Here is a 16,370-nt window from a genome sequence, read left to right as displayed (position 1 = left end):
ACAGACTGCAGGAGAAAGCCTGGCCCATTGACACCTTTTCTCCAAAAACGTGAGACAGTAAGTTCTGGTTGTTCAAGCCAACCCATCAGGTGGGAGTCATCATAGCAGCCCTGGCAGACTAAGACACCAGCTTCCAGGACTTTCAATGTTTAAGAAGAAACCTGGAGGTGAGTGTCCCTGTCTGCTTCTGGCTGCTGTGTTTTGAAACTGCAGTTATGAAGACTTTGAATGCATAGAGAGCAGGTGTGAGGCTTTTGCCCATGACGCACTGATGGCTACTGAAGGGGCTGAGTTTGGTGGCCCCTGTCCCACCACAACAGTCCCTCTCCCCAGCTCCCACGTTCTGATGAGACCCCAAAGAGCAAGGCAACATCTGGGCCACTTTCCTTCTTCAGGGGCCATGTGGGGCATGGGTTAGGAGTAGAGGCTGGTGGAATGTAAAAAAAAGCTTTATGATCCCCAGGGCTCATCCAGGCATATGAAGACATGGGACCCAAAGTCAAGGGTGCACATCAGTCTGGATCTAGGAGGCTTGGTAGGAGCTGATGATGGGACTGGCTGGCAAAAAGCCCTTTGGAGTTGGCTTCAGGAAACACAATAGTGCAGTTCAGTGAGGGAGGGACCCCGGGCCGGGGGTGACATCACAAAGTCTCCTGTGAGCTTTCTGGAACAGTTTATGCCTCACTTCCCATCATATTTAGATTAGCCATTTCAAAGGAGGAAAGAGAACAAATAAAGGAAACCACAGATAATCCCCAACCCCCCATTTGAGTTGATAGTTTAAATTCTTTCCAAGCCAAGCCTGGGCTTTTTAACAGAGGGAAATAAATCCATTTAACTCTAACCTCCCTCCTGTGTGCAGCCCCCTGCCTCAGCAAGTGGACGGCAGAAAGGTAAGGGCTGAGGTCATCCCTAATTTAGATAAACCTGTCTGAGCTCCTTTGGAGTGGGATGGGGGTGTGGAAAGAGGATCGAATCCCATGGAGTAGGGCCCCAGGCTCCTGAATCACACCCCGAAGAAGAGCCGCTGGAGGTCACTGCAAACATGCCCAGCAGGACAGGTAAGGGCCAGGACAGGTAAGGATGGTCCCAGGTAAGGGCATGGCCACTGGATGCTGAACACAAGGAAGGGTGGAAGGCAAAGAGCAAGAGAGAAAGGTAACGTGAGCCACTGGGTTAAAATCACGGGATTGGGTCTGACAAAACCGGCCCCTATGCAGAAATGGACTCAGCTTGTCCCTGCGCTTTCCCTGAGTTTAAAATCGTAACTGAACTCAGTGGAAGCTTGAAGCCCCCAGTGCTCTCGGGCTCCTTCTCAGAGACTCCCTTCCTGGCCTAGCTCCCTGGGAGAGACGACAGCACATGCTTTCCCCAACCTAAAGTCACGTTTCCTGGGAAACTGAGTTCTGGGGGTCTGAGTGCCAGCCCAGCTGTTTCACCCATTAGCTTGGCAACCTTAGGCCAGCCCCTCTTCTACTCTGTGACATTTCTTTTGCTCATCTGTGAACTGGAATAAAATTAGCTGATCGCTCCTCAGCTCACAGGGCTGGTGCCAGCTAGAGGGACTTTTCCTTTCTAATTATGTAAAAAAAATTCAGAGAACACATCCTAAGGGCTTTTTCCTTTCTCTCCATCCTTCCATTTTTCCCTCTCCTTCCCTCCCTTTCTCTCTCCCTCCCTCTGCTCCTTCCTTCCTTTCTTTGGATATACTTAAATACAATGAAACAGTAGGTAGGAAGTCTTTCTGACAGGAAGAATAGCGTAGAGGTATGCCGTCATTAAAGACCTGAACCTTGTGGAGGGCTATAAGGTAAAGAGACAGATTGGGCCGCAATTCCATGTATTGTCAGCAGGACTAGCTCCCTACACATTGCTTCCGGCCTTCTGGAAATTGAAAGTCTTGACTTTCAGCCCTGGAGGACCACGGCAAGCTCTCTTCCTTTGGATATTTGAAACTGCTTTAGCCTAAAAAAGGAGCCTTCTTGCCAGCTGCCATTCATTTCAGACTCTTAAATCAGTTTTGCCTCTGCCTTTCATGAGGAAAAAAAGAAACTCAGCCTACTGGTTAATTGCTAAGCCCTTAAACATCTCCAAGTCCAACAGGAAAATTCATTGCACTCTGTTCTCCTCGTCCTGAGGCTGAAATGAGTTTGACCTTTCCCGCTCCCTGCAGCTCTTCCCCAGCCTCCTCACGCAGAAGTCCAGACTTGAATCAACCTTTCCTTTGTCTCCTGGGGAAGAGGGGGCAAAGGAAGAGAGGACGCAGCTCTTCCCACTCTGCAAAGCTGCTTCAGGAAGGAGCTGAGGCAGAGAACTAGCCCAGCGTTTGAGAAAGAAAGGGACTTCCCCTGGTTTCCTAGCCCAGGGACGATGTACTTGGCAGCTGCTCTCAAATGTTTGACACCCACCTCTCAAGTAAGCTTAGTCCAAGGGCAGTTCCTGCAGCCAGTCTTCAGCAAGGGCTGCAGGGGCACTAATACCAATGGCGCCTAGAATCCTCGATCTCTCAGGCTTCTTCCAAATGGAGCAGGCAAATGTTCTGGGTAGACCAGATGGCATGGGGCTTCCTAAACCAACACTGTTGTCACCAGGCATCAAATCGAAATATGGTCGACATCAAATACAATCTCCAACTGGAAGTCATTGTCACAAGTACCACTCCTTCTCTCCTAGGAAAGTTTAGGCAGATATTCAAGGAAAAAAAAACAGGATATGCCTCAACTATTTTTTTTTCACCTTAGGTATAGCATATTCACAGAATTAAAACGAAACATTAATATTTTCTTCTTTTTCTTATTGCTAAATGGCTTGGGGAAACAGAGGGGTGAGCTCTAGTCCTGAGGACTTTGCTAAGATATTACTGTGCTCATGTGTCACCAGAAGATTCATGCAAGTGATTTCACAAACAGCAATTTTTAAGAGTGGAAACCACCACAATTTACCGAGAGGGATTTCTTGGCTTTTAAATAGAACTTTTCAATCTTTGAGGTATGTGCTTGGCTTTGGCAGTTTGTGTCCCTTGAAAGACTTTTTGTAAAACATGAAACTCCCTTCACGTTAGGCATGTGAATTTCTACCATTTTTTTTTTAAGTTGCAAAGGAGATATTCTTCTGCAGGCCATCTGTTGTTTAGTAACATGCAAATTACCAATAAATAATTCCAGATTCTTTTTTTTTGCAAGCATAGCTATAAACAAACTGCTCCACACGCAGAAATGGAAGTCATTTTCCCTTTGAAAACTCATTAGGTTCTGCACGATTGGAAGCAATCACAGGAGTGGGGGGGTAGGAGGGAGCTTCCCAGCAGATGCAGAAGAGTGTTATTACTATATACAAGTAATAACAGGAAACCAACCACTGAAAATTCTTAGGGCATGTGGACTTGTTTCATACGGACCCTTGCCTCCTATGGCTGGTTTGCTCAGGTCTCCCCACTGTACTGTGACCCTGTGTAACTACAGAACCCCAGAAGGCCAATGTGTGTGACAGTCTTATTTGCTCTTTTAGACAATGAAAACATTGGCAAGCTGTGAATCCCATCTTATGAAACAACAGAGAATCACAAATGGAAATTGCACTTAACTTTTCTAGTCCAAAGAATTTGTTGGGAAAGCACATTCCGTAAGTGGCATGATGAACAAGTCACAGCCATCCCAATAGGAGTGGGGACTCTGATTCGTGGCCCTGATGAGACAGTTCTCAAGTAAGAGTTTATGGGAAGTAGAAGAGTGATAGTAAAGAAGGTAAATGTTTATGCAGCAGGTTGAAACTCTCACTCAGTTAACTTGTTCTTCTCTTGGAGCAAGATCGAATTTCCAGGGCCAGCATGTAGCCAAAATGAAGAAGCAGCCAAGTCTCATCTCTCTGTTCTCCTCAGAGGGGTGCCTCTCAGAGCTCCAATTCTCTCATTCTTTTAAGGTCATCAAAGCTAAAAACAAATCACTCTGTGTTACCTTCCTTTTGTTAAGGATTATTTTGATTGAAAGAAAGAGAGGTTCATTGAAGAAAGCCCAAGTTAAGATGAACTCATTGAGGTTTAAAGAATTCTGGTTTCCAACAGTGGTGGAGTAGCTTGGCCAGGTGATAATTCCTACAGATAACAATGACAAAATCAGGATAAAATTATGCAAAAACGGACAAATAAACCACAACAACATACCTTCAACTATTTGATGCCACTGCAAAACTACCAAAAGCAGAAACTGAAGGAAAGTTGACTCTTGAAATGAGACTTGGGTTGGTGGATATTTTCATTTTTTCTTTCTACACAACAATCTACTACAAACTTAGTGACTTAACATAACACACTTGTTTTTTCTGTGAGTCCAGAGTCTGGGTCCAGGCTGTCTGGTCTCTCTGTCAGAGGCCTCAGCTGGTTTGATCTCATCTGAAGCTCAGGCTCCTCTTCCAGCTTACTGTTTGTTGGCAGAGTTCACTTGTTTGTGGTTGTAGGACTGAGGCTCTCGGCTCCTAAGGGCGCCCACTGTTCCCTGCCATGTGGCCCTCTTCCCAATGTGGAGGAAACTTCTTTAAGCCAACAGGAGAGTGTCTTCTGCCGCTTAAATCTCTCATGTGATTAGGTCAGGCCCACCCAGAATAATCTCCCCTTGAAGTCAACTGATTGGGAACCTTATTTACATCTGCCAAATCTCTTCACCTGTCTCACATAATTAACCTAATAATGGAAGTGAAATTCCCTCATGTTCACATGTTCCATCCACAGCCATGGGGAAGGGATAATACAGGTATATACAACAGAGGGTGAGGATCCTAGGGGGTCACCTTAGAACTCTGTCTACCAGAGCAAGAGTTAAATTTTGGCATTTTCTGGCTGATGGCACTCCTTAATTTGCTTTGCAAGCACAATCTGTCTTATAAGCTTAAGGCATCAGAGAACAAAGTTTGTATTTGACAAGGTATCTGGAAAATTAGGAGGAAAATTCCAGAAGGAAGGAAACTGCAGGGTGATTAATCCCATAAAGATGCCTATAAACTCTTCTCAAGTAATTTGCTAAGCACTGAACCATGCCTGTGCATGGCAGCCATCCTGGAGCTTGGTAAATAAAGCACCTGGAAGCTGAAAGAACTAAAAAGAAATTTCAGATTTGGACACTACAGGGGAGACAGTATGGAGGCTTGCTAGAACAAAACTCAACACTCTTCACAGAAACATAACTAAATCCAGAGTCTCTACATGTATCATTCACAATATTCTGTATATAATAAAAATTTTACTAGGTCTTTAGGAAGAAAAAAATAACTAATGAAAATTTCACTGGATGAGCTTAACAGCAGGTTGGAGATATTTGAAAAAAGACCAGAGATCTTGTAGATCAATAGAAATTATTTCATGTAAAGAGCAGAGAAAAAAGACTGAAGGAAAAACACATTTTCAATGACCTTAGGACAATATCAATCTATATATACAATTGCAGTTTCAGGAAGAAGAGAAAAGAAAGGGGAGAAGAGGGAGAGGGATAGTGAGGAGGAGAATATGGGGCAAGAGGACCTGAAGAAATAATAGCCAAAATTTACCAAATTTGGTGAAAAACATCATAAGATTATGAGGATTTCATAGGAACCGAAGTGTAGAAACTACATTACAATCAGAACTCATGCAAACAACTATGAACAAGGCAGATACCAGGATGGCATGCTGTCAGTATCTCTTAGAAGCCCAATACTCTTACTTTCAGTACTCTGGTCACATTTATGTATCTATTCCATTCTTCCTCACTACCAGAGAGTTTCTTCTGCTTATACTTTCATGCGCCTCCCTCTGATATCAAATGCACTTGCCCCTTGTGGGTCATGATCTCACTACTCTACCTCATGCCTTACACCTTCAGTTTCTTCTTCTAGCATCTCAGTCCTTAAGTTTCCTGCTTTCAATTTTAGAAGCCTCTAATCTTGCCTTTTCTTGCAAAACCACACAAATTATACATTGCTTATTGATAAGCCCATTCAGTTTCTTACTTTAGTCCAATCAGCTGTGGGAATATGGAAGGGATAGATAAGGAGCAACATCTCTAGGCTTACTCCCCAAGAAATTTGGGGTTTTAAGTGGGGCAAGCCCTTAAAATGAAAAGGTGACACTCTGATTGAAACTTTGGAAAACAGGAGGTGAGGAAAAAGCATCATTAGTATCTGCATTGAGGATGCACCAGTGACTACACAAAGTCCTGATGCAACAATTTTCCTGACCTACCTCAAAATACACCAGAAAATTATTTGCATTTTTTCTTTATCTTAACATTTTACTCCAAAGAGCCACCACCATCTTTCAGTTATAGAGCGTTATAAACCCGTCACAGATGGATTTAAGAAACCTGATTTCAGGTGGGCCACGGTGGCTCAGCAGGCAAGAACGCTTGCCTGCCATGCCAGAGGACCCGGGTTTGATTCCCGGTGCCTGCCCATGTAAAAAAAAAAAAAGGAAACCTGATTTCTAGGTGTTTGATTTCTAGGTGTTTGATATTAGAGCTGAGTTTTACTGGTTTGATGATAAATAATGTAGTAACTTGCAAATGAAGGTATAAAACACTGTGGAAAATGCTAAAATAAAATCTTAGACATTGTCCCTGACTCCAGGAAGTCTGAGCTAGACAGTAAAACCTTAAATATGTATTAAAAGTTAACCTCCAAATGGCTTTATTTTCTAGTCCAACCCTCCCCCCCGCAAACCTCCCTATAACTATGCAGCAGCTTCTAAATGGCAGGGACCACATCTTGTTCAATTTTGTATCCTAAGACCATACGCACATAGCAGGTTCAGAAACCATTGTTGAATGGAATTGAAACCAGGACCATTTTTATGGAACTGCCTCTCTTTATTTAATCTTTTGTTCTTTGGGCATTTTACAGCCGTTATGTGTCATTCCTTCCTCCACCCCAAAAAGAAGTGTTTTTGATTCTACGTGATCTTAGAAATTTAAAATTTATGAATATTTATCTATTAAAACAATGATTGTGAGCAATCAGATTATCCCCATCAAGCCCACAACTCGAGCAAGCCATATGAAATTCCTACAACTTCATAATCTCTACTAAATGAAGAATTACTGACTTTCAGAATGACAATTAAAAAACCAAATGGCAGTAATTGCAAGTCTGACCTGACCATCAGAAAATGAAATTGGCAAATTTGAATGAACAGGAGAACCCTGGGGAGCTTGGCTCTGTTTATTGAAGGATGACCATGGAAAATGACCATCATATCCATCTGACAGTGAGAGGATGTTTCCAGCAAAACACAATCCATTCAAATTAATGATTATGGTTTTCCATTGGATGAACATGGCAGAAATTTTAGCCTTTCTTTTCATGCTAAAATCTTTAAAAGGAGGATAAAAATGTAGCTTTTATATGTTAAGTTCAAAGAAAGCATTTTGTTGCTATAGCCAAAATGCTTTATAATTGATTTTCAAGACTATCTTTGTCTGATGAATGTGTTTCTAACTAGAAACATTAGATTCCTGATTAAAATACCATGAAGTGTAATTGGCACAACCAAACATTGCATGTGAAATTTTTATAAAGCTGATTAAAGAGTAAACTGAAGATAAGATTCAACAATAAGAAATAATACTAGTAGAGAACATTGGTGTAGTATTTTTTTAATTAATATTATGTGTTCAATATTTAACCAAGCAAAAAAAAAAGCATTGCTTTTTTGAAATACTGATAGCCAATATGTTATCAGCCAACAGACTGATAGGACATTTATAAGTTTAGTAGAAATGATGAGACTTTTATAAGGTTAGTAGAAATAAATTCAGAATTTGATGCTCGAATGGTGAACTAAAGGTAGATAAAATAATAAAACCTACTCTCTAGAATACTACTCTAGAATGGACAATTAAAAGAAGATAATTTAAATCTTAAAAATGAAAGAAAAATTCATTCATAGCATAAAAAAAACTAAGTGTACTCATTCAGCTAGATCATATCAGGAACAAAAGTCATGTTGAACGACCAATATTAATTACACATTTTATTGAACTATGAGAACAAAAACAAGGAAATTGAGATGAGTAGCTCATTGGTTTCACACTTGTTATAAAACATATGCGTTTGACTTAAAAGGAGAACTGAAAAAATAACTTTCAGCATCAAGCACAAATTTAGGATAATTCAATGACTAGCTGCCTAAGATATGACCTTATAACCACTTTTGGATACATGATGGGAATGCCAACTAAATGCTTTAAAAAATTAGATTTGTGGTGCAAGAGTAGTTCAGTGGTAGAATTCTTGCCTGCTATGCGGGAGACCAGGGTTCGATTCATGCATTTCCCAAAACAAACAAGCAAACAAACAAAAACAAAACAAACAAACAAAAATCAACAAATGGTGCTGCAATAACAGGATTCTCACTTGGAAAAGGAATGAAATGTGATGCCCGCCATACAGCATACAAAAAAAAATTAGATTTAATTTAGACAAATATAACATTCACTAGAAGAGTTTACAAAACAACAGACTATCAGTCAATAAAAAGCTCATTGAGGTCTTTGGCTAAAAGGAATTTAATTTTAAATTGTGCTATTATGGTTTAAAATTTAGCATGAACTGTTGCTTATTATTGATAATGATAGCTTACCATGTAGATTCACGCTATTTCACTTTTAAAAGGATTAAAGCTTACTATTTTTTAAGAAAATGTGTTTAAAATATCAAAAGAAGTTTCATGTGATGATATATTTAGGGGGAAGTGCTCTGATATCTGTAATTTAATTTATAATACACAAAAAAATAAGATGAACTGATGGCTAGATGGGGAGTGTCATGGTCAGGTTCATGTGTCAACTTGGCCAGGTGGTGGTAGCTGTTTGTCTGGTTGGGCAAGTGCTGGCCTGTCTGTTGCAATGAGGACATTTCATAGAATTAGATCATGATCATGTCAGCTGCATCCACAGCTGATTCCATTTGTAAACAGCCAAAGGGTGTGTCTTCTGCAATGAGTGATGCTTAATCTAATCACTGGAAGGCTTTTAAGGAGGATTCAGAAGAGACGGTCTCTCTTCATGCTTCGACTGGTGAGCCTCTCCTGTGGAGTTCGTCCAGACCCTCCATTGGAATCATTGGCTTCACAGTTTGCCCTGCGGATTTTGGACTGCGTTCCCACGGTTACATGAGACATTTTTATAAATTTTACATTTGCGAGTGTTTCCGGTTGATTCTGTTTCTCTAGAGAACCCTAACTAATGCAGGGAGTGAATAGATACATAGATATGTAATAAATCGACTATCATAAAATGCTAAAGGTAGAATCAGGTGTTATGTGTATTGGTGTTGCTGAAAATTGTTCCCACTTTGCTGTGTCTCTGAAAATATTCATAACGAAATGTTGGGAAAAGAAGAAATTGCATGTAAAATTTGTAACAAGAATTATTTAATTCCCCTGTATTTTAATAGTAAAAAATATTTACATGACTAAAAAGGAAAAGATTCACATACAAGGAATGCCCAAACGTATTTCAATAAAGACTATTTTCTGACCGTAAAAGATCAATATATAGTATACTCTTGAAAATATTTGAACAAACTGTACAATATAACTGTTATTTTCAACATTCTTAGTAATATCCCCCAATTTAAACATCTGGAAGAAGAAAAACTAAAATACCCTATGAAACCAGTCTCAGACATCCTCTCCATATTCGGGGTTCTGGCAGTCCCAGGCTATGCTTTTCAGAGCCTCTCCTATTAAAACAATTCATCTGAAGCACCCCATGATATTTATCTATGTTTTTCCACATTCACTGATACTGTAGATGGTAATTTTTGTGCCACAGCAACTCTTCAACTCATTTTTTTTTCCTTTCTAGGACATGGCTTGCCCTAGATGGTGGGATTTTTTAGGGGAATGATCACCACAGCCTGGAAAACTGGCTGCTTCCTTCTTATCCAGGTGTATGTTGGAGGTGGTCACTGAATTTTTTTATCAAAGAATTACATATAAATACGAATACAAATATAAATATACATATGCACAACACACAAAAAACCCAATACATGAGTGTGTAGCTCATTGAATTTTCACAAATCCAACATGCTTGTGTAGTCGACACCCAGATCCAGAAACAGAACATGAAATTGCATTTTATTTTCCTTATGCCTTGGCTCCCTCTGCCATCAGGCCAACGGTAAGCTCCATGAGGACTGGTTCTGCAATCTGCGCAGCTTGCCATGTTGTCTCAAGTATGGTACCCACTGCATATCAGGGGCCTGTTCAATATTCATTGAATACATTTGTTGACTGATATTGAAGAGAAGAAAACATGCTTTTATTGCAAATAAACAGAGCCACAACTGTTGAAAATGAAATTCCTTTCTCTTTGGCTGTTACTAACACATTTCTGCTATGTATGTTAATATACAGCAAAGCTTAGTAAAACGGCTGTTATTGAGGGTAAATTCAGATAATGAATGCAAAAACAAAACTCATGGGTGTCTTTCCCTCAGACAGCCATGGCCTGGGCAGTCACAGCCCCTCCCACTCTGGCCAAAATTGGGTCGTAGTTAGGAAAGTGTGAATAGGGGTGTGTGTGTGTGTGAAGGCAAATGTGCCTGGGGAACAAAATGCCCTGAATTTGACAAAATCTGTCACTATCTGGCTAGCCAAGTGATGATAAGAATCTTATTCTCCTCCTTTTTGGCCGGAAAGGTGGGCAAGTTTATTCTGGGAAAGGACTGGGAGCAGCCTGAGTCCAAATCCCACAGGCTGAGCCCAGAGTTTTCATCCAGCCTGAATCTGTGCCTGCTTGCCAGCCAAGGGCTCGCCACTGTGGATTGTTCTTCGAAAAGTGAAGAAATGTGGGTCCTTGGTTTGCTCATCCGGAACTTAGAAAACGTGTTGGGTAGCTGCATAATCTCAAAAGGCTGGAAGCGCACGTAGGGCTGGTAGCAGGGGGCACTTGTTTTCAGAGAGGAAGGTGGGAAGAGGCCCAGCAAGCTGGGCACCTTGCAGGGGGAGGGCGGGCCCTGGGAGAGAGTCCAGCCTCCCCACCTCCGGGAGATTGCTAGGATGCCTTTGTTTATCTCTCAGGAGGAAACATAGTTAGACTCTTATTTATCTTGTAAAGGAAATATGGAAAGCCTGGGCTAGGTGAGAAGGAGTGGCACCCCTTTCTTAAAAGAGACCTGCAGCAGAGACCTGCCAATGGGGTCCCTTATTAGAGGGGGGTGGGGAGTGGGGGTGGAGGATAGAGTGGTTAGGAGGACTGCGCTGTGGTGCCAGCAGAGTTTCTGCTATGTGTGAATCATTCCAAATCCTTCAAGCTTCTTGCCAAGGCAATGAAATCCTTTGGCTCAGGGTGGGATTTGGATCTGGGACAATTTGCTCTAAAGGGGGTTTGGCATACATAAGTCATTATTATTAATAAACATTTGGAGAATGCCAACCTTATGCCTAGTGCTGAAATAAAGCTTTTTTCTTTTTTTCCTTTTATTTCTTTTTAAGGTCCAGTTACCAAGTGGAGGAAAACAGCTCTTTCTTGTCCCAGAAGTGGCAACTCCATAGTCGCTCTGGTCCCACTACCACATCGTGGAACCTCTAGGTGCAGTTTTCCAATGATCTTTTCTCTTCTTTTAGGAGAACATTCCAGAATACCATAAGTTATGTCTTTAAACTCTTCACCCCTTTCATTATCGAAAGAACGGATTAGGGGAGGAATGCCAGTGCTTTCTGACTTACCCTCCAGTCTGACCTGTTCTTAGAGGGTGACTCATGTCATAATGGCTGGACTTCAATGCTGTGTGGCATGGAGTGGAACTGCTTCTAAATGACTGCTCTTAAATTACACAGATGCATCTTTAAAAATATATAGTGGAAAGAGCAATGTTTGTTTTCAGTTGTTTTTTTCTTTTTCTTGATTTTTTTTCCTCCCCTCATGGCTATCTGCCTGTCCCTCTCTGTTCAGTTGATCACACAGGCAGGAGTGTGGCTTCTCTCATGCAAAAACTGCTTGAAAAAATTTCCCTTTTAAAATGTTCTGGCAGTGATTTGTGTTTAGGAGAATTGGCATCGAAGCAAAATAAGCATTCCTAGTTCCACCGTCTTTTTATTTCCTTAAGCAATACTTTTTTGAACTGACAGTGATCTCCACTAGAAAAGATGGGGTAAGGGTTGGGAAGAGAATCAAAGGAGCCTGTTAAATGAGGAGGAGGAGACAGCAATAGCTTCTAGCATCTTTATGAAGACTTTCATTTCAGAATCTCCAAGCACCCTTTAAACATATGTTCAAAGGAGCTGATTTAACTGACAATTAACTAAATAGAGAAGCTAGAAGAAAAGAGATGTTAAAAGTCCACATGCTTTTCAGTCGAGTTTTGGGGACTCTAGACTTATGTTAACCCACTTCTCCCACTGCCCTGACACACCTCGTCCTGATCTATCAAATAGGCTCACTTATCCTTGAGGGATATAATTTGAGACGCTGTTCAGACACAGCTCTCCCCAAAATTCCTCTATTGTAGGTCCAACAGAGTGTTTGAAAATTTACCATTAAAGAATCATTTGTTTATTTAACAAATTCTTATTCTATGTCTCTTCTATGCCAGACCAGAATGACACAGCTTTGGTCTGAAGACTGGTAACCTCCATCTCCCAAGGTCATGGTCAATGTCACTAACAGAGCATGCCACTGATTCATGAAGACCCAGATTCAGGAAGCCATTCAGAACCACCATCCATTTGCTTCTGCCACTCTCCCACTCAAAACTTCTCAGTGCTTCCCTCTTTCTTAAGATAAAGACCAAAGCACTTAAACTGGACCTGAAGCCCTGTGTGATCCCATCTTGCTTTCTCTCCTGTGTCTTCTCCAGCCTCACCTTTGATGGGCTTTAGCCTTGGCCTCTGTGCTCCAGCTACGTTCTCCTCTAGCTCCTCCCGAGTTCCTTCTTCCTTCTAGCTTTAGGACCTTCACACTTGCTGTCCCTCTGATTAGAAGAGTCCCTGCTTCTCCCAACACATGCTAGCTAGTTAACTCCTACTTATCCTCAAGATCTGGCTCAGGTGTGACTTCCTCTGAAACCTTCCCTCATCCACACTGCACCTCATCTAGCTCGAGTCTCCCTGCTTCTGTCCTTCACACCACTCTGTCCTTTCCTTCCCAGCACACGTCATGGCTTCTAACGATTATGTATTATCTGTGCTGTTACTGTCTGTCTCCTTCAACAGGCCTTTGCATTATTTTGCTTCACCACTATTGTCCTTGGAGCAGAGCTTCATATCTGGTCCATCGTAGGTACTCATTTAAAATTTATTGAATAAATTAACATAAGCAGATGTATGAAATAAAATCTGTGTTTCATTGCTTTGCGAGCTAAACATGGATAGAAAGTGGAGCACTGTGTAAAGAGCATTGGAAGACAAACAAGTCAAGAGTAGTCTCAGTTCTTCACTTACTTTGTGACCCTGGACAAGCAACTTGGCTATTGCCTTATTCTCCTGGGGCTGTCATAACAAAGTACCACAAACTGGATGGCGTAAAACCATAGAAATTTAGTGTTGGATAGTTCTGGAAGCTAGCAGCCTGAAATCAAGCTGTTTACAGGTCCATGCTCCAACTGAAACCTGGAGAGGAAAAATCTTCCTTGTCTCTTGCCCACTTTTGGTGGTTTGACAGCAAATCTTGGCATTCTTTGGCTTGTAGATACAGCACTGCCTTCTTTGTTCTCTTCTTCCCCTCGTCTAACAAGTACACAGGTCATATTGAATTAAGGGCCCACCCTACATTGGTGTGACTTCATCTTAACTAATTACAATGGCAATGACCCTGTTTCCAAATAAGGTCACATTTCCAGGTACAGGGATGAAGACTTCAACATACCTTTTGGGGGACAAAATTCAACCCACATCAGTTCTCATTCATAGAGGGAGCACTGGGTACCAGGAACTATGGTAAATATTTTATATACACTGCTTCTTTTAATCTTCACACCACTATTGGTTTACAGATAAAGACTTGAGAAGTTAGGAGGGTCACACAGTGAAGTAAATAAGGAGCAGAGACAGGTGACACACCCACGTCGAGGCTCTGAAGCACCCCCAGCATCCTTATACAGCTGGGAGACTCCGTCTGCTCATTTAAAAACGGGAACGATTTCCTAAGTAACTCACTTAAAGTGCACAAACCTGATCATTTTCTCTTCTTTTTCACCCTCTGTACCGCTGTGTCTCGGTCAGGTTAATTCCTGTTCCCCTGATCGCTAGAGGCAAACTTTTCCTAGGATGGAGCAGGGTGGACGTACCAATCAGTCTAATTCAGTTTTTCCATTTGTTTGATTAGCCTTTCCTGGCGAACACCCTCCCAGAGTGCGGTGGCTTCCCACAATGGCCGAGTCCCACACTCTGTGCTCCATATGCCTCCTCCACCCCGGGTTACCGGGAGTCACCCATTGGGGTGCGCTCGGCTAGGGGTCGGCGCTGGGTGCGAGCTGGGGTGCCTCCGCCCCTCCTCATGAGGCTTCCTTCCGTGGCTGGCCCTGCACAGCATTCCCACGGGGGACCCCGGGGCTGCAGCGAGGCCCGGAGGTCCCCCAGCGTCACTCCCACCGCGTGCAGCCCGGGGACCGGGGGCGGGGAGGGGACGCCACCACCTCATGGGGGAAGGCCAGAGTCTCACTGCCAGGGAGCCCGGGAGGAAAATAATCTATCCCCCAACTTATGGTGGGATATGAGGCAGTCACTAAAAATAACATCCACGAAGCGTTTGCTCAAAAATAGGCAAAGCGTTGTGGAAATTAGGGGAACAATGATAGCTGTTAATATCACAACAAAGTTTAGAAACCAGCGAACCATGACTAAGCCAGTGTGCAAAATATAAGAATAAAAATGAACAAAAAATGGAGAAGTTGGAATGCAACCTTCAAGGTGTCCCCAGGATGTATGGAACTGGACAAACAGCCGGGCAGAGCCTGGGCGGGCACCCCTTCTGGGAAGACAACCAGGAGGGACGCCTGCTTAGAGGTGTACAAAGCACCTGGTACAGGTCTGTAGGGTGCTGACTTACAGGTGTGTGAAGGTGAGGCCCTGGCTTGCAGGTGTGTGAGGTGCTGGTTTACAGGTGTGTGAGGCTCTGGCTTGCAGATGTGTGAAGTGCTGGCTTACACGTATTTGAGGCCCTGGCTTGCAGTTGTGTGAGGTGCTGATTTACAGGTGTGCGAGGCCCTGGCTTGCAGGTGTGCAAGGTGCTGTTTATAGATGTGTGAGGTGCCAACTTACAGGTATGCAAAGTGCTGGTTTGCAGGTGTGAGGTGCTGGTTTGCAGGTGTGTGAAGCACTGCCCCGTAGGTGTGTGAGGTACTGCTTCCATCCTCCTTGCAGCAGAAGCTTGCCCTGGCCAGGTGACTGAGCCTTCCACCTTCACCTCACCTAGTCCCAACCCCACCGTCCTCTCTCATCTACCCAACTTTCTCCATCATCTCCCTGAGCCAAAGCCTGCTCTAGGTCTGGTTGGGTCCCTCTTGTTGCATGTTTGCTCTCCTTTCTGATGGTAACAGCCTTGCCTACCCTTCAGCAGCCCAGGACTCCTGGTGGCACCATGAGGTGTGAGTGGAGGGGCTGAGAGGGAGGGGGCTTGGGGAGAGCCCTCCAGGTCCTCTCGCCCAAGCATGCCTGGCTGAAATATTCTAAACTGGGGGCTGCTGTGCCCACTGGGTGGGAACCACCTCCAGAGGGGTTAGGGGTGCTCTGGGAAGGGGAGTCAGAGGCTCCCTGGGGACTTTCTAGATGCTTCTGACTGCAGAGTGGGGCCAGGGCAGGGGCCTTGGGAACCTCGGCAGGAAGGGGCCTCTCCCTCGATCTCAAATTAGACAAAGCAGCTACGGATGCTTTCAAGACTCTTTGATGAAATGAAAGATGAAATGAAAACTTCTTTGGGCCATCTGTACATTTTTTTTTCCTTCTTAGAATCTTCAAGTTTTAGAGTAGAAAAGAACTTTGCCCTCACTCCACTTTCACAGTATTCCACTGATGCACCCTTCGTGCCAGAGGACAGTGTACCCCAAAATTCTTTGGGTTTATCCAGAAGTATTCACTGAAAAAAAGAATGTTTTTGAAACCTCATATTTTAGCCTTAATATTTAAACATAACTTTGGCATTCTACTGACTCATCATTGCAATAAAATCCTAATGTTTTAACTTGCCATCTTCCCAGGAAGAATGTTTCATGGGTCCTTTGTGTCTTTGTGAACCCCCAAGCTCAGCCATTTGAGATGGAGAACTACAGATAGAACACAATCTCTCACTGCTGAGGGTGGATCGACCCACTTGTCCAAAGTCAGCTTGTGACTCAGCCCACTTGGCAGGGAGCCGCTCTCTGACTGAACCCCCAATCTGTGCCCCCCTCACCAGATGTCCCTT

At 43.0% G+C, this 16,370-nt stretch overlaps 1 long non-coding RNA gene across 1 annotated transcript; it reads left to right on the top strand.

Annotated features, from left to right (window-relative positions):
• The first annotated feature begins 661 nt into the window (after positions 1–661).
• LOC143662705 (uncharacterized) lies at positions 662–13,285 on the top strand. Its single transcript, XR_013165556.1, has 3 exons — positions 662–893; positions 11,465–11,561; positions 12,565–13,285. It is a non-coding gene; the product is annotated as an uncharacterized LOC143662705 (long non-coding RNA).
• Positions 13,286–16,370: the final 3,085 nt, after the last annotated feature.

The sequence above is a fragment of the Tamandua tetradactyla genome, chromosome 18 (assembly GCF_023851605.1).
Source record: "Tamandua tetradactyla isolate mTamTet1 chromosome 18, mTamTet1.pri, whole genome shotgun sequence".
Classification (NCBI taxonomy): domain Eukaryota; kingdom Metazoa; phylum Chordata; class Mammalia; order Pilosa; family Myrmecophagidae; genus Tamandua; species Tamandua tetradactyla.
This window is presented reverse-complemented; position numbering and strand designations above follow the sequence as displayed.